The sequence below is a fragment of the Ranitomeya imitator genome, chromosome 6, assembly GCF_032444005.1.
Source record: "Ranitomeya imitator isolate aRanImi1 chromosome 6, aRanImi1.pri, whole genome shotgun sequence".
Lineage (NCBI taxonomy): Eukaryota > Metazoa > Chordata > Amphibia > Anura > Dendrobatidae > Ranitomeya > Ranitomeya imitator.
Genome location: NC_091287.1, coordinates 475,258,768 through 475,278,214, shown reverse-complemented (window position 1 = coordinate 475,278,214; position 19,447 = coordinate 475,258,768). Strand labels below are relative to the sequence as shown.

General features: G+C 42.5%; 1 protein-coding gene across 5 annotated transcripts in view; it reads right to left on the bottom strand.

Moving 5' to 3' along the window:
- Window positions 1–321: 321 nt before the first annotated feature.
- The window catches only part of RALYL (RALY RNA binding protein like), a 1,030,045-nt gene continuing 1,010,919 nt past the window's right edge, over window positions 322–19,447 (bottom strand). For all 5 annotated transcript variants that reach the window (XM_069731545.1, XM_069731543.1, XM_069731547.1 and 2 more), the window contains one exon: window positions 322–3,573. The gene's annotated coding sequence lies outside the window, so the exon portion shown is untranslated. The remainder of the gene's footprint in view (window positions 3,574–19,447) is intronic.

The window sequence follows — 19,447 nt, the reverse complement described above, 5'->3', positions numbered from 1 at the left end:
AGTTATTGTCCAGTGCCATCTTTCATTTATTTGTCTATAACTGTGCCCTCAAAGTAACTTATTTTCGATACCCAAATGTGCATGTGGATGTTGCAGGTATAAGCCATGTTCACAAGTTCAGTATTTGGTCAGTATTTTACATCAGTATTTGTAAGCCAAAACCAGGAGTGGAACAATCAGAGGAAAAGTATAATAGAAACATATGCACCACTTCTGTTTTTATCACCCACTCCTGGTTTTGACTTACAAACACTGATGTCAAATACTGATCAAATCCTGAACGAGGGAATGTGGTCTAAGAAAGGAAACTCTTACTGCACAGAAGGTCAAGAAATTCTTTATTTATAAACATTTAAAAATTATCTTACACATATGAGCAAAAATGTGACAACATTCTGCAAACATAACCGGTGTCTAGATAATGTTACGTTAAGAGCGTTAACCAAACACATGGTAAAAAAAAAGAGACAAGCAAACAAAAGCATTATGCAATTAAATAGTTTATCTGAGAATAAATAAAAAGAGTCAGGTAATTTCCCAGGAACAGCGCCATTCTTGTCCATGCTTGGTATTGCAGATCAGCTTCATTCATCTGAAAGGAGCCAAGGTGCAATAGTGGAGGCAACCAACGGGCAAGTGTAGCCATATTTCTGGATGATAGCTGATAAGATATGAGATTAGATAAATAGGGTCTGCTAATTTTGCAGAAACAGTTCCTCACTTGATCATTGGTCCATATGTCAAACATGATATAGACCAGGGGTGTCAAACTGCATTCCTCGAGGGCTGCAAACAGGTCATGTTTTCAGGATTTCCTTGTACTGCTCAGGTGATAATTTAATCACCAACTCATTATTTGTGTAGGTGATTAAATTATCACCTGTGCAGTACAAGGAAATCCTGAAAACATGACCTGTTTGCAGCCCTCGAGGAATGCAGTTTGACACCCCTGATATAGACATTTCCGGGTTTACACCAAGTGCGGCATTAAATGACTGATTGGCGGTCAATTAATAGTCGATATAGACAGGCAGACCTATCGTCAAATGTCCATCGAATGACCTGTAATAGATTGTTTAGTGTGCACAGGTTGCCATTGTTCTCGGCAGCGCACGTCTATGACGATGTGCTCTGGAGAAAGATGATTTATTAAGCAAATACAACAACAAAAAATTTTTATCTGACAAACAAGTATTTTACTTATTGGTTGGCTGATTGGCAGCCTATTTGCACAGCAGGATTATCAGGAAACTAGCGCTCCTTGGATAAACAACCAATGTAAATGCCCCCCAGGACCGGCGGTTCTTCTAGAAAATTTGCAGACCCTCTTGATCTAATCCCAGACTACCCATTCAACGCACATTTACAAGGAAGTCACGAACAATGGAATTGTTATTTTGACAATGATCTGAGCAAATCTGTCTAGAGCCGTAAAAACATATGACATCGATAACAACATAAACCTGTCTGTAATAATACCTTGACAGGCACTGATGAGCAAATTTATGGAAGCCTTTTATTGTTTTATTCCCACCTGAAAAATAATTGACTCAAATGTGTTATTGTTATATAAATGATATCTCCGATATAATGGCTGAGAACAAAATGGGCCCGAACGTAATTAGCGCAAAACTGCACCAACCTAGAGCAAGCCAATTATAGAGATGAAGGCCAAGCTATTACTTACATCTCCTTCATCTCCCTCGGTGCTGATGATTTCATTATCATTCCTATGTTACTGAACACGGAGTTGGACCTGTAGTAATGGTTCTTTATTAGATTATACCCCAGGAGAACTAATTGTACCACTTTGATGCTAAAAGATAATATTGCAACGGTGAAAAAAAGCAGTTGAATTAATTTTAATATGATATTTTTTTACCAGAAGCATTGTACTGTAGATTTCCCTGCTTTATCATTATCATCTCAACACCCGTTATTTTTCATACTGATTTTTCATAGTTTAAAGTTAAACGCCACATTTTAATAATCATATCATTTTCAATTTAAAATGTTGTGCTAGTACATTTTATAAATGTATTATTTTCAGTGTTGAAGTCCAGTTATTTTTACGCAGAAATCCAAATCCTTTAGCTCTGACACTAGGAGCATACATTAAGAAACTGATCATTTTTTATTTACCGGTATATAGATTAAAAATGAAAAAGAGTGTTCATGAATAAAACCTTAGATGTGGGCAGGAAATAAATAAATTAACGACAATAATATTATTTTATCTAACATTTACATCTGAATAAAAATACTAAATTCCCAAGGAAAATGTTCTCATTCCAGATATATCTTTATGTAAAATGTATTCTTATATTTATTTTGATTCCCTTTCTATTAAAAAATATCCACTCTGGAATTTAATTAAAGTAGATATTTATTTGATGTTATATACTATAAAAAAGGAAAGATAAATATATATAAATATTTCATATATATTTACTAAAATAAATTTGTCTTTATGTTAATATACCAACAAAAGATGGAAGAGACATTATATGTGCAAATAAAAAAAATAATCTTCATTATTATGCTTAACGGAAAAGAATGTCCCTCTAGAGAACTTGTCAATTCAGTTTATTAAATGGACCACCCGTTTGTTTCAATGCGCAGCATGTAATGCGTCGTCTTTCCAGTGGTGGTGCTGCAGAGGAGTGAAGCTGATTTCTAAGGGCCGCACGGGTGCTCAGTTTATTATTGGAGGACCCTTTTAACAAAGGAACATTGTAAAAAATGGTCCACCCTTTTAAAGACATTGTCAACTTACGATAGGTCATCAATGTCTGATTGGTGAGGGTGCGACAACCGGCACCCTGCTCATCAGTTGTTCTCAGGCGGCAAGATCAACTCAGTCTACTGTCTACCGATAGTGGCCGCGGCCGGGTACTGCACATATGCTCCCTATTCAAATCAGAAGGAGGTAGATGTGTAGTACCTGCCCACAGCCACTATCAGTAGATAGAGTAGCTCCGCAACTGAGCACTTTCATCAGCCGCCGACACCGAGTATAGCTGATTGGCAGGGGTGCCGGGTGTTGCACACCACCGATCAGAAATTGATGACCTATCCTAAGGATAGGTAGTCAATGGAAAAAGTAGTGGACAACCTCTTTAAGACTGATATGATCAATTTTATTATTTACATGACAATAACCAAATGTGTGAATAAAGCACGATAGTGCAATCGTACTCCTATATACATCTATTTTAGTACAGACAGAGATGCACACACAACCCAAATGCCGTTGCAGCAACTGACAGACAAGTCCTATTCATAGAAAATGGCTCATACAAATTTACATATGTGTACAATTTCTTGATGCTCTTTCCAAATTATCGCACAGCTGGATCAAAGATTATTTATAATATTAACATAACAATCTACAAAAAATTTGAAAAAAAAGAAAATAAAAAAGAAAGAACACCTTTACAACCTAAATAACAAAACTATGTTACTAGTAATACAGTTGGAAAACATGAGAAAATGTAAAGTCAATATTTCTTCAGGCTTTTTGTGCGCCATTAAATAAACGTTGTTCTGTTTTCACAGTACCCAGGATTGTACCTGCAAAAGGGATAAAAGGAAAGTGGATTAAAAAATGAAATCAGCAGATATATTGCAAGAAAGGCTATTTGTCCTTTTATATAATTATCAGTGGTATAAGCTGTAACTGTCTTTTCAGGAGAACTTGCAGCAGAAAATATTCATCAATTTTTAGGAGCCTGCAGCTCCTTGCCTGCATGATCTATGTAGAAGGTTCAGAAACCTTCATGGGTATAGCATGACACATTAGAAGGGGGAGTAGGCGGAATGCAGCATTTTCTCAGTTCCTTCATTAATGGAGAAGAGTCTGCCCACTCAACAATCAAAGAAAGAACAGTTGAACATTTATAGAAACCAAAAATGGTAAAGGGTAAGGGCTCAATCCCATTTGCGGAAAGGTGAGGAATACTGTTGTTTGTTTTTTTTAACTCTTTTGCAGAAGACAATTGCATTGGGGGAATGGGCAAGGTTGTAAGTATGGTTTAATTAAGATTTATTAAAGGATTCTGCGTCTTTCTTTCAATTAAAGGACTTTATTCTTGGTGTCTGTTTTTTCATACAATGTGACTATGGGGTTAGAAATGGGGGCGTCTTATTGATGCCTCTCCCTTACTAACCTCGAGGCTTGATGTCAGCTGACAATACAAAGGTGACATCAACCCCCCTATCACCCCACTTGCCACCACTATAGGGCAAGTGGGAAGAGCGAGGCTTAGGCTGGTTTCACATTTGCGTTTTTTTGGGTGCGTTTTTGCGGTAAAAAACGCAAAAAAACGCATGGTGAAAAAATGCATGTAAACGCGTGCAAACGCTGCGTTTTTTTGACGCATGCGTTTTTGCATGTGGTGAAAAAACGCGGCGTTTTGACGCGTTTACATGCGTTTTTTCATGCGTTTGCGTTTTTTAAACGCATGCTAAGAAATGTGTGACAGCTGCCAATCATCAAAATAAAGTAAAAAACCCACTATAAACAGAAATAGTTAGGGTTAGGGTTAGGGGTAGGGTTAGGGGTAGGGATCATAACCCTAAACCTAACCCTAAAGGGATCCTAACCCTAACCCTACCGCTAACCCTAACCCTAAGGGATCATAACCCTAACCCTACCCCTAACCCTAACCCTACCTCTAACCCTAAGGGATCCTAACCCTAACCCTACCCCTAACCCTAACCCTAAGGGATCCTAACCCTAACCCTACCCCAACCCTACCTCTAACCCTAAGGGATCCTAACCCTAACCCTACCCCTAACCCTACCCCTAACACTAAAGGGATTAGGGTTAGGGGTAGGGTTATGGTTAGGATCCCTTAGGGTTAGGGTTAGGGTTAGGGGTAGGGTTAGGGGTAGGTTTAGGGGTAGGGGTAGGGTTAGGTTTAGGGGTAGGGTTAGGATCCCTTAGGGTTAGGGTTAGGAGTAGGGTTAGGGTTAGGGGTAGGGTTAGGGTTAGGATCCCTTAGGGTTTAGGGTTAGGGGTAAGGTTAGGGTTAGGGGTAGGGTTAGGGGTAGGGTTAGGGTTAGGGGTAGGGTTAGGGTTAGGGTTAGGATCCCTTTATCACCTTTATGTTGGGGGGTGGCATATCAGTGTGTTTTCTGGTTTTTTTAATAGAAAAACACATGCGTTTTTAATGCAAAAAAACGCATGCACAAAAAAACGCATGCGTCCCCATTGACTTCAATGTATTTTTTGACCCCCCCAAAAAAACGCATGAAAACGCATGCGTTTTTTTTGGTCCAAAAAACGCCTCTCAAAAATACTACAAGTTGCATTTCTGAAAATGAACGCATGCAGTAAAAAAACGCATGTGCTCAAAAACGCATGCAAACGCGTACACCAAAAAACGCATTCGTTTTCAATGTTAAATATAGGAAAAAAACGCATGCTTTTTTTTGCAAAAAACACTGCAGACAAAAACGCAAGTGTGAAACCACCCTAAGTGACAGAATGGGTACATCTTAGAGATGCGCCTTTTCTGGGGCAGCTGAGAGCTGATGTTTTTATCCTGGAGGGGGCCAGTATCCATGGCTCTTTCCTATGCTATTAACCCCTTCATGACCCAGCCTATTTTGACCTTAAAGACCTGGCCGTTTTTTGCAATTCTGACCAGTGTCCCTTTATGAGGTAATAACTCAGGAACGCTTCAATGGATCCTGGCGGTTCTGAGATTGTTTTTTCGTGATATATTGGGCTTCATGTTAGTGGTAAATTTAGGTCAATAAATTCTGTGTTTATTTGTGATAAAAATGGAAATTTGGCGAAAATTTTGAAAATTTCGCAATTTTCATATTTTGAATTTTTATTCTGTTAAACCAGAGAGTTATGTGACACAAAATAGTTAATAAATAACATTTGCCACATGTGTACTTTACATCAGCACAGTTTTGGAAACAACATTTTTTTTTGCTAGGAAGTTATAAGGGTTAAAATTTGACCAGCGATTTCTCATTTTTACAACGAAATTTACAATACCATTTTTTTTAGGGACCACCTCACATTTGAAGTCAGTTTGAGGGGTCTATATGGCTGAAAATACCAAAAAGTGACACCATTCTAAAAACTGCACCCCTCAAGGTACACAAAACCACATTCAAGAAGTTTATTAGCCCTTCAGGTGCTACACAACAGCAGAAGCAACATGGAAGGAAAAAATGAACATTTAACTTTTTAGTCACAAAAATGATATTTTAGCAACAATTTTTTTATTTTCCCAATGGGGAAAAGTTGTTGTCCAATTTGTCCTGAGTACGCTGATCCCTCATATGTGGGGGTAAACCACTGTTTGGGCGCACGGCAGGGCTTGGAAGGGAAGGAGCGCCATTTGACTTTTTGAATGAAAAATTGGCTGCACTCTTTAGCGGACACCATGTCGCGTTTGGAGAGCCCCCGTGTGCCTAAAAATTGGAGCTCCCCGACAAGTGACCCCATTTTGAAAGCTAGACACCCCAAGGAACTTATCTAGATGCCTAGTGAGCACTTTAAACCCTCAGGTGCTTCACAAATTGATCCGTAAAAATGAAAAAGTACTTTTTTTTCACAAAAAACTTCTTTTCACCTCAATTTTTTCATTTTCACATGGGCAATAGGATGAAATGGATCCTAAAATTTGTTGGGCAATTTTTTCCGAGTACGTCGATACCTCACATGTGGGGGTAAACCACTGTTTGGGCACACGGCAGGGCTCGGAAGGGAAGGCGCGCCTTTTGACTTTTTGAATGGAAAATTAGCTCCAATTGTTAGCGGACACCATGTCGTGTTTGGAGAGCCCCTGTGTGCCTAAGCATTGGAGCTTCCCCACAAGTGACCCCATTTTGGAAACTAGACCCCCCAAGGAACTTATCTAGATGCATATTGAGCACTTTAAACCCCCAGGTGCTTCACAGAAGTTTATAACGTAGAGCCATGAAAATAAAAAATAATTTTTCTTTCCTCAAAAATGATTTTTTAGCCTGGAATTTCCTATTTTGCCAAGGGTAATAGGAGAAATTGGACCCCAAATGTTGTTGTCCAGTTTGTCCTGAGTACGCAGATACCCCATATGTGGGGGTAAACCACTGTTTGGGTGCACGGCAGGGCTCGGAAGGGAAGGCACGCCATTTGGCTTTTTAAATGGAAAATTAGCTCCAATCATTAGCGGACCCCATGTCGCGTTTGGAGAGCCCCTGTGTGCATAAACATTGGAGATCCCCCACAAATGACCCCATTTTGGAAACTAGACCCCCAAAGGAACTAATCTAGATGTGTGGTGAGCACTTTGAACCCTCAAGTGCTTCACAGAAGTTTATAACGAAGAGCCATGAAAAAAAAAAAAAATTTCTTTTCTCAAAAATGATTTTTTAGCCCGCAATTTTTTATTTTCCCAAGGGTAACAGGAGAAATTTGACCCCAAAAATTGTTGTTCAGTTTCTCCTGAGTACGCTGATACCCCATATGTGGGGGTAAACTACTGTTTAGGCACATGCCGGGGCTCGGAAGTAAAGTAGTGACGTTTTGAAATGCAGACTTTGATGGAATGCTCTACGGGCGTCACGTTGCGTTTGCAGAGCCCCTGATGTGGCTAAACAGTAGAAACCCCCCACAAGTGACCCCATTTTGTAAACTAGACCCCGAAAGGAACTTATCTAGATATGTGGTGAGTAGGGTTGAGTGAAACGGGTCGGCAATTTTCAGAAGTCGCCGACTTTTGGCAAAGTCGGGTTTCATGAAACCCGACCCGACCCCTGTGTGGGGTCGGCCATGAAGTCGGCGATCTTCTGAATCTGGAATCAGAATTCCGATACCGATTCCCGATATGTTTATATCGGGAATTGGTATCGGAATTCAGATTTAAGTGTAAAATAAAGAATTAAAATAAAAAATATCGCTATATTTACCCTCTGACGCGCCCTGGTACTAACCTTCCTTCCTTCGAATCAGCCCTTCCAGGACCTTGCGGTGACGTCGCGGTGACGTCGCGGTGACGTCGCGGCTTGTGATTGGTCGTGCGGCCGCCCATGTGACAGCTCACGCGACCAATCACGAGCCGCGACGTCACTGCGACGTCACCGAAGGTCCTGGAAGGGCTGATTCTTAGGAAGGAAGGCTGCCGGAAAGAAGCAGGGCGCGTCCGAGGGTGAGTATATTCCTATTAGGTATATACTCACCCTTGGACGCGCCCTGCTTCTTTCCGGCAGCCTTCCTTCCTAAGAATCAGCCCTTCCAGGACCTTTGGTGATGTCGCGGTGACGTCGCGGCTCGTGATTGGTCGCGCGAGCGGTCACATGGGCGGCCGCGCGACCAAAGTACCAGGGCGCGTCAGAGGGTAAGTATAGCGATATTTTTTATTTTAATTCTCTATTTTACACTTAAATATGGATCCCAGGGCCTGAAGGAGAGTTTCCGTTCCTTCAGACCCTGGGAACCATTGGAAACCCAATGCACTGCATTGGGTTTCGAGTTTCGGCCGACCCCGACCCCGACTTTTTTATAGAATCGGCCGATTTCACTCGACCCGACTTTTGAAAAAGTCGGGTTTCGTGAAACCCGACCCGATCCTATAAAAGTAAAGGTCGCTCAACCCTAGTGGTGAGCACTTTCAACCCCCAAGTGCTTCACAGAAGTTTATAACGCAGAGCCGTGAAAATATTAAATATGTTTTCTTTCCTCAAAAATAATTTTTAGCCCAGAATTTTTTATTTTCCCAAGGGTTACAGGAGAAATTGGACCCCAAAAGTTGTTGTCCAGTTTCTCCTGAGTACGCTGATACCCCATGTGTGGGGGTAAACCACTGTTTGGGCACACGTCGGGGGTCAGAAGGGAAGTAGTGACTTTTGAAATGCAGACTTTGATGGAATGGTCTGCGGACGTCACGTTGCGTTTGCAGAGCCCCTGGTGTGCCTAAACAGTAGAAACCCCCCAAAAGTGACCCCATTTTGTAAACTAGACCCCCCCAAGGAAGTTATCTAGATATGTGGTGAGCACTTTGAACCCCCAAGTGCTTCACAGACGTTTACAACGCAGAGCCGTGAAAATAAAAAATCATTTTTTCTTTCCTCAAAAATTATGTTTTAGCAAGCAATTTTTTATTTTCTCAAGGGTAACAGGAGAAATTGGACCCCAATAATTGTTGCGCAATTTGTCCTGAGTATGCTGGTGCCCCATATGTGGGGGTAAACCACTGTTTGGGCACACGTCGGGGCTCGGAAGTGAGGGAGCACCATTTGACTTTTTGAATACAAGATTGGCTGGAATCAATGGTGGCGCCATGTTGCGTTTGGAGACCCCTGATGTGCCTAAACAGTGGAAACCCCTCAATTCTACCTCCAACACTAACCCCAACACACCCCTAACCCTAATCCCAACTGTAGCCATAACCCTAATTACAACCCTAACCACAACCCTAATTCCAACCCTAACCCTAAGGCTATGTGCCCACTTTGCGGATTAGTGTGAGATTTTTCAGCACCATTTTTGAAAAATCTGCGGGTAAAAGGCACTGCGTTTTACCTGCGGATTTACCGCGGATAGCCAGTGTTTTTTGTGCGGATTTCACCTGCGGATTCCTATTGAGGAACAGGTGTAAAACGCTGCGGAATCCGCACAAAGAATTGACATGCTGCGAAAAATACAATGCAGCGTTTCTGCACGGTATTTTCCGCACCATGGGCACAGCGGATTTGGTTTTCCATATGTTTACATGGTACTGTAATCCTGATGAAACACTGCTGCGAATCCGCAGCCAAATCTGCAACGTGTGCACATAGCCTAATTCTAAAGGTATGTGCATACGCTGCGGAAAACGCTGCGGATCCGCAGCAGTTTCCCATGAGTTTACAGTTCAATGTAAACCTATGGGAAACAAAAATCGCTGTACACATGCTGCAGAAAAACTGCACGGAAACGCAGCGGTTTACATTCCGCAGCATGTCACTTCTTTCTGCGGATTCCGCAGCAGTTTTACAACTGCTCCAATAGAAAATCGCAGTTGTGAAACCGCAGTGAAATGCGCAGAAAAACCACGGTAAATCCGCGATAAATCCGCAGCGGTTTAGCACTGCAGATTTATCAAAATCCGCTGCGGAAAAATCCGCACAGGACCAGAATACGTGTGCACATACCGAAACCCTAACCCTAACCCTAACTCTAACCCTAGTTCTAACTCCAACCTTAGTGGAAAAAAAAAATTCTTTCTTTTATTATTGTCCCTACCTATGGGGGTGACAAAGGAAGGGGTCATTTACTGTTTTTTTATTTTGATCACTGTGAGGTTTTATCACAGTGATCAAAATTCACATTGGAACGAATCTGCCGGCCGGCAGATTCGGCGGGCGCACTCCGCATGCGCCCATCATTTTGGAAGATGGTGGCGCCCAGGAAAGAAGACGGACGGACCCCGGGAGGCTCGGTAAGTATGATGGGGTGAGGGGGGAGCATGGGGGGGGGGTGGATCGGAGCATGGGGGGGTAGATCGCAGTGCGGGGGGGTGGATCGCAGTGCGGGGGGTGGATCGCAGTGCGGGGGGGTGGATCGCAGTGCGGGGGGGTGGATCGGAGTGCAGGGGGTTGGGATTGGAGCACGGGGGGTGGGATTGGAGCATGGGGGGAGCGGACAGGAAGATGGGGGAGCGGAGCACAGGACGGAGGGGAGCGGACCACAGATCGGGGGGCTGGGGGGCGATCAGTGGGGTGGGGGCACATCAGTGTTTCCAGCCATGGCCGATGATATTGCAGCATCGGCCATGGCTGGATTGTAATATTTCATCAGTTTTTTAGGTGAAATATTACAAATCGCTCTGATTGGCAGTTTCACTTTCAACAGCCAATCAGAGAGATCGTAGCCACGGGGGGGTGAAGCCCCCCTGGGCTAAAGTACAACTCCTCCTGTCCCTGCAGGCCGGGTGAAATTACAGTTATCCCTTTCACCCGGCCTGCAGGAGCCCAATCCGGCCATGATGCATATGCTGCATCACAGGTCGGAATGGCACAGGTTTTCATGACGCATACGGTGCGTCAAAGGTCGGGAAGGGGTTAATATCAGCCTGCAGCTGTCTGTACAGCCTTTGCTGGTTATTAATTATAGGGGGACCCTGCATCATTTTTTGGGGGGTCTCCCACTTTAATAGCCAGTAAAGGCTAAGTATAAAGCTGTGAGCTGATATTAATAGCCTGGGAAGCTCCATGAGTATTACCCCCTCCCAGGCTATAAACATCTGCCTCCAACCTTTCTGTCACGATCCATGTTTGGATCTGTGGCCGATCTGGTTTCCCTCAGACTTAAACCTTTTTTCCTTTTCTGGTCATTGGGGGTTAATGCAGTTTTCTCCCCCTGGTGGCCGCTGGTGTTATTGCATTGCATTGCTGCTGTGTCAGCTGATGTTTGTGACCACTCCCACCATCCTTTATAAGGTCACCTGGTGCTTCAGCTGACTGTTGGTTATATAGTTCCTTTCAGGAGACCAACCTCGCAGTATCAGCTCCATGGTGTCCGCCAAGTCTGGTGTTTGGAGCTCAGTTGCTGTACTATCTGTGTTGGTGGAGTCTGCAGCGGCGTGCACAAGCTAAGTTCTTAGTTTTGTTACTTTGTAATTTGTGCATTCACCTTTTGGTATCGTGTTCACCTCACTCTTATATTGTTTATTCCTGTTTACATGCTTTGTGGTGCTGTTTACACTATTCACCTCCTGGGGTGGGGGTTGGGGTTTAGTTCAGGGTTTAACAGGAGACAGGGACAGGTCGGTGACTTGGGCCTCCCTACCTTCAAGGGTACCCCCAAGTTAAGGAAAGACAGGGCTTCCCCTAGCCTGAGGGGCAGTTCAGGGGCCCAGATTCCTCATCTCTTGTTTTCCTATTTCTGCCACGTGACACTTTCCCTTTGTTGGTTAGGAAAACTATGTGGGAGCTCACACCATTTTTTTCAGAAAAATAATGTTTTAATAATTATATACATGTACAGTAATTTGCACACACTATATATCTATCTATTCTATATGCATTTACTGTATGCAATCCATCTCTTCTATCCTGTCAGCTTCTGCAGTGATTTTACACTACATGGCAGATGAATTACCATCTTTACTTCTATCTATCTATTATATATATATATATCTACTTATATAATTGCCTTGTAATGTTTTCATTTCCTGTTCTGTCCAGTTGTCACCGTATCCCAGAATTTCAAGCCGAGGAAGTTCACCGTCCGCCATATTGGGACACCCAAGTGATGGGTGTCTCAATATGGAAACTGCTGCTGGTACCAACCTATTGCGCGGTACCACCAGTGGAACACCGTCGCATCACACACACACACTCTATATACCGTACACACCACACACACGCTCACACACTCATACTCACACACTCACACTCTTACACTCACACACACACTTACACAGCCTCTTGCGCGATACCATCAGCAGAACATCGTCACGAACACGCCGCCGCTGTGATCAGACGAATGATTCACTGACCGCCGCCATCTTAGTAACATAGTAACATAGTAACATAGTTAGTAAGGCCGAAAAAGGACATTTGTCCATCCAGTTCAGCCTATATTCCATCATAATAAATACCCAGATCTACGTCCTTCTACAGAACCTAATAATTGTATGATACAATATTGTTCTGCTCCAGGAAGACATCCAGGCCTCTCTTGAACCCCTCGACTGAGTTCGCCATCACCACCTCCTCAGGCAAGCAATTCCAGATTCTCACTGCCCTAACAGTAAAGAATCCTCTTCTATGTTGGTGGAAAAACCTTCTCTCCTCCAGACGCAAAGAATGCCCCCTTGTGCCCGTCACCTTCCTTGGTATAAACAGATCCTCAGCTAGATATTTGTATTGTCCCCTTATATACTTATACATGGTTATTAGATCGCCCCTCAGTCGTCTTTTTTCTAGACTAAATAATCCTAATTTCGCTAATCTATCTGGGTATTGTAGTTCTCCCATCCCCTTTATTAATTTTGTTGCCCTCCTTTGTACTCTCTCTAGTTCCATTATATCCTTCCTTCCTAGTACAGGAGGAGTGCATGCACAGTTTTAATGTGACCGCCACTATCTGTCTGCACATAGATGGTGGCGGTCTCATTTACCGCGCCTGCATGAATTATGCGCAAGTGCAGTGAATCATTCAGCTGATCCCGGCAGCAGATGCGTTTCGTGTCTATAGGCAAAGGAAGCCAGTCACATTAAAGGGGTTTTGGCACGAATGAAAGCTCATTTTAAAAATTGACTGTGTCTGACCATGTAAGGGCAGGGGAGGAAGCAAAAAATAATACTGACATTACAGCAGGTGATCACAGTGGACTTTGAGGTAAAATATTTCACTGACTGTTTTAAAAAATATTTTACCTCACAAAATGTATCGTCTGTGATCTTCTGCAGTAATGTCAGTATTGTCTTTTGCTTCCTCCCCTGCCCAGGACCTGTGGTATGTTCGGTACACAGTCAGACACTGACCATTTTTAAAATGAACTTTTGTTCCTGGGAAAACCCCTTTATATCAATGCCAACATGGCTCCTCATAAAAAGTACACATTTGACAATGAAAGGAAAGCAACAAAGGCACAATGTCAAAGACAACAAACGGCGAATGAGACTCCTGAAGAGCAACAGCATCCCTGGGACAAAAAGAATGTATATAAGTGTAGGCGTCAAGCACATGAGTCCCCTGATGCAAAAGTAATTAGATTATCACAGGATGCTATTAGTCAACAACAGCACCGCATGCCTGCCCCCATCGTGACATTACCGCTGTTGCATCGGGCCTCCATCTAGTATATATATATATATATATTAATGTTTTGAAGACTATTTCCTTTGAAAATGATGTGTAAATCACTTAGAGAATTTCTCTATGTAAAAGCAAACGTTAAAATCGCACTGCAGTCGGATAGCTATCACACTGTATTCGGATGTAGATCACACTCATCCGACTTTGCAGGAACAAAATCAGATCAATTTTAAAATCGCTAGTGCGACTCCAGCCTAATACTCCTAGTCTGCAGATTAGATTCAACATTTTTGACTATTCATCTATTGCGGGGGATTGTAAGTTTGTTTTTAACAGTTCTGTGATGAAGTTTTATAATGGCACTGAAAATGTTAACTACTGGGATTAGAATGGTCTCAAATCCCGGCGGTGGCAAAAGGACAGTTGTGTATTCAGTACTCCAGCCATCCTTCACTGATGTGTCCGTGGCAGTCCTCACGTGATCACCTTATTTTAGCAATGTGTTATTGTGCACCATATAACTAAGACCCTTGATGTACTGTTATAATCAAGACACAAATAGTGGTAAAAGTAACACTAACCTTAGAAATTAATGCTAAACACTAACACTAGATACAAATAAAAACATTTAAAGACTATTGCCAAGGGGCCATGTTGGCCGCTGAATGGGTGCCCAGTGAGCCACCTCCTGCCTTCCGATATCCACGGTTCCCCTCCAGATTAGCTGATCTGGCTTGACATTGTATCTGCCTCATGCCATAATGAGGATATAGTTCCAGATCAGCTAATGAAAGGAAGAACCTCTGATACTGCCAGGCAGGAGACGGTTTGCAGGGCTCCCATCAAGCAGCCATGGAATACAGACCTGACCATTAGATCTGAGTCCTGAAAATGGATTTGCTCATCTCTAGCTAGCACAATATTTTCTTGCTCCCACTATTTCTCAGTTAACAGGATTTTCTACATATTGCTGCAGATATGTTCCATTTTGGCTTATATACAGTTATATGAAAAAGTTTGGGCACCCCTATTAATCTTAAGCTTAATGCTTTATAAAAATTGTTTTTTTGCAACAGCTATTTCAGTTTCATATATCTAATAACTGTTGGACACAGTAATGTTTCTGCCTTGAAATGAGGTTTATTGTACTAACAGAAAATGTGCAATCTGCATTCAAACAAAATTTGACAGGTGCATAAGTATGGGCACCCTTATCATTTTCTTGTTTTAAATACTCCTACCTACTTTTTACTGACTTACTAAAGCACTTTTTTTGTGGTTTTCTAACCTCATTGAGCTTTGAACTTCATAGCCAGGTGTATGCAATCATGAGAAAAGCTACTTAAAGTGGCCACTTGCAAGTTGTTCTCGTGTTTGAATCTGCTCTGAAGAGTGGCATCATGGGCTCCTCAAAACAACTGTCTAATGATCTGAAAACAAAGATTATTCAACATAGTTGTTCAGGGGAAGGATACAAAAAGCTGTCTCAGAGATTTAACCAGTCAATTTCCACTGTGAGGAACATAGTAAGGAAATGGAAGAACTCAGGTACAGTTCTTGTTAAGGCCAGAAGTGGCAGGCCAAGAAAAACATCAGAAAGGCAGAGAGGAAGAATGGTGAGATCAGTCAAGGACAATCCTCAGACCATCTCCAGAGAGCTGCAGCATCAACTTGCTGCAGATGGTGTCACTGTGCATCGGTCAACTATACAACGCAGTTTGCACAAGGAGAAGCTGTATGGGAGAGTGATGCGAAAGAAGCCGTTTCTGCAAGCACGCCACAAACAGAGTCGGCTGAGGTATGCAAAAGCACATTTGGAGAAGCCAATTTCTTTTTGGAAGACGGTCCTGTGGACTGATGAAACCAAGATTGAGTTGTTTGGTCATACAAAAAGGCGTTCTGCATGGTGGCCAAAAAACACAGCATTCCAAGAAAAACACTTGCTACCCACAGTAAAATTTGGTGGAGGTTCCATCATGCTTAGGGGCTGTGTGGCCAATGCCGACACCGGGAATCTTGTTAAAGTTGAGGGACGCATGGATTCCTCTCAGTATCAACAGATTCTTGACAATAATGTTCATGAATCAGTGACAAAGTTGAAGTTATGCAGGGGATGGATCTTTCAGCAAGACAATGATCCAAAACACCGCTCCAAATCTACACAGGCATTCATGCAGAGGAACAATTACACTGTTCTGGAATGGCCATCCCAGTCCCCAAACCTGAATATCATTGAACATCTGTGGGATCATTTGAAGAGGGCTGTCCATGCTTGGCGACCATCAAACTTAACTCAACTGGAATTGTTTTGTAAAGAGGAATGGTCAAAAAATACCTTCATCCAGGATCCAGGAACTCATTAAAAGCTACAGGAAGCGAATAGAGGCTGTTATTTTTGCAAAAGGAGGATCTACTAAATATTAACATCACTTTTCTGGTGGGGTGCCCATACTTATGCACCTGTCAAATTTTGCTTGAATGCAGATTGCACATTTTCTGTTAGTACAATAAACCTCATTTCAAGGCAGAAACATTACTGTGTCCAACAGTTATTAGATATATGAAACTGAAATAGCTGTTGCAAAAAAAACAATTTTTATAAAGCATTAAGCTTAAGATTAATAGGGGTGCCCAAACTTTTTCATATAACTGTGTAACTGGGAGGTTGGGTTAAGCCCGGTAGTTAGGGCCAACAATCTTATTGTCCTACTGGAGTCAGAGCAGACGGTGAAGCTGCCAGTGCAACCGGGTGTCCTACAGCCACATATAGGCAGTGAGGAGGGGTAGCGGTGGACATGACTTAGCTTATGAGACATACACAGACGATTTAGTAACTTAGTTTAAAGGGAATTTGTCATGTAAAAAAACAGTAACAACCTGCAGATATGTGGTTAATATGAAGGTTAATAGCATTCTCAAGCTGCCTGAGGCCTGCAATAAGAGCCCCATTGCCCGGAAGAATTAAACTTTGTTCCTCCCCACAGCCTCAAGCTTTCAGTCATAGAGATGTGCTGGTGTGGCTTCAGGCACTGCTCAGTACATAGTGAGCAACGGCTGCAACTGATCCCCTGACTCTGACAGACAGCTGCATCAGTATTAGAACCAGTCAGTGGCCATGTGTGGGTACAGCCTCCAGTGACCATGTACTGAGTGGGGACTGAAGCAGGGCCAACGCCTATGACTGAAAGCCAGATGTGGCCGGGAGGAATTAAGTTCATTTCTTCCTAGCAGTGGGGCTCTCAGTGTGGATGCTAGGCAACTTGAAAATGCCATTAACCACCATACTGTCCCAATATCTGCAGATTAATTGCAGTTTTTTATGACAGGTTCCCTTCAACAGCTATGGGGATATTTACAGAATCACAACAAGAGAAGTATAAAAGCCATAAAATGCTCAAAAGTAAATCTATGATTGAGAACCAACCTGTCATGCAGCTGCAGTGCAGTACAGCGCAACCTCCACCAGGGGGAGCTTGGTAGGGAAGCCAGACTGCACACACAGAGCAACTGAACAGATGCCACGTAGTGGCGAGAGCGAGGTCAGGAAAGACAAGTCTGAGCACAAGACTGCACAACAGTACAAAAGGATTAAGACAGAATGGATAGTCAAGATGTAGCAAGGGATCAGTAAACCAGGACGGGCAAAATACAGTACAATAGGGACAAACTGAAACGGAGTCAAAAAGCCAAGCCAGGAGATCAGAACCAGAGAGTCAAGCAGAAATACAGACAAACAAAGAGACACTGGGAAAGGGCAGGCAGGGGGAGAAAACAAACACAGGACAAGTCAGGGTTCACAGTAGGACACATCAAGGGCTTCCAGAGTCAGGTTCCACGCCAAAGACAAAGCTATTATAGAAAGATAGGAGACAAACAAAGCGCAAATAGGGTCTTATCCCCAGAATTTTTTCCAATCAATTATGAGAGAACTGCTCACCTGGAGGTACACAGTAAAGGCGTGTAGTTGTCAGCTGCTGCAGATCCACAGGTCGGCAATGCAACCTCTCAGAACCGTTATAATAGATGAATGTGGATAAAATCCGCGCTGCTGCAACAAATGATGGATCCTGAAAGATATCCTTCTGTGGAAACTTCCTGAAGAAGAAGCCATGAGCTTCGAAACGCGTTGAATAAACCACCTGAACATCTTATAACTATATCTGGATCCATCATTTGTTGCAGCAGCGTGGATTTTATCCACATTCATCTATTATAAAAGCCAGAGCTATAGCTGACACCAACCTCAGGATACCTGGGAGCTAAGTAGCAAACCCGAGCCCAGAATGAGGCAGATCAAAGTTAACCCCTGACATGATCCACCCAGAGAAAGAGCACATGTTCTTTTGCACTTTGATATGCTCATTCGTAGTTCTTGATGTTCCACTTGTCTGTAATTATTAAAACTTCAATAAAAAGAAAATTGAAAGAAAGAAAGAAAGAAAGAAAGACAGGACTAAACTCCGGGACGGATCATGACACAACCATCCATTTAGATAACAACATCATCTGTGTTTGTCAATGAAAACAAAAACTCCTCGGTGTACAGGGCACATGAGACCATGGGACTACTTGAAGATGCTCATGCCCATAATAACACGGTGCTTCTAAATGCATTGCACATAGGATAGGAATCATCAAAGTAAATGGATTCACATCTGTGAGTCACGACTCACAATTCAATTTTCTGATTCCCACTTCAATATGTTGCTCTTTATCTGCTTCTCTAAGTGGCAGGATGAGGCTTTTATCATTAAGGAGATTGGATTTCCAATTATCTGTGGCTGCCACAAAATGTGAAGGTCCTATCTTCATAATCTTGTTACATTCATATTATTTTATATTATTTGTTCTGCCTTATTAATAGTATTGCAGGAGACAAAAGTATTTGTATAGACAGATCGATTGGAAAATGGAATTCATTAACATGGTTCTGAATATTACACCATACATTTTCACAATCTAACACTAACTGGGATTATCATTTTGTTTTTAAAAATAACCTGTTGCTTGCTCAAAAAATTGACTTAAATGCCTAGTAAAAATCTGCGAGCTCCCCTGATGAGAAAGCTTTTTTACATTTTAAGATATTCACATTTCTTGCTATAGGAGTCCAATAAGTGAAATCTCTGCTTGCAGTTCAGTTGGGCATTTATTTAGATCAGGGGTCCCCAACTCCAGGCCTCGAGGGCCGCCAACAGTGCAGGTTTTCAGGATTTCTTTAGTATTGCATCGGTGGTAATGTGATCATCTGCACAGTTGATGATTCCAACCCCTGTGCAATACTAAGGAAATCCTGAAAACCTGCACTGTTGGCGGCCTTCGAGGCCTGGAGATGGGGACCACTGATTTAGATCTTTCCCTGGGGGTGTGCGATTTTACCCTGCCTCCAAGATGCTGCCAATCTCACCTTCGCAGCTGACCTAGCATTCTAGCAGTGTCAGATGCTGCCGAGCTGAGAGTAGCAGTGTCTGGGAGGGAGGAATGAAAAGTACATACTCCTAGAGAAGAATGAAGAGGTGCCCAGTTGAGCTAGAAGCAGAGATATCACATACTGCACTCCCAAATAAACAAATGTATCTCTGCAATGGAGCAAGGCAGCTAAAATGAAAAAAAAAAAAAAAAAAAAAAACATTAGAATGAGGGGAGCTCAGGGAAGTTTTAGGCCATGTTCACACTTTGCGGCGTCCCTCTGCG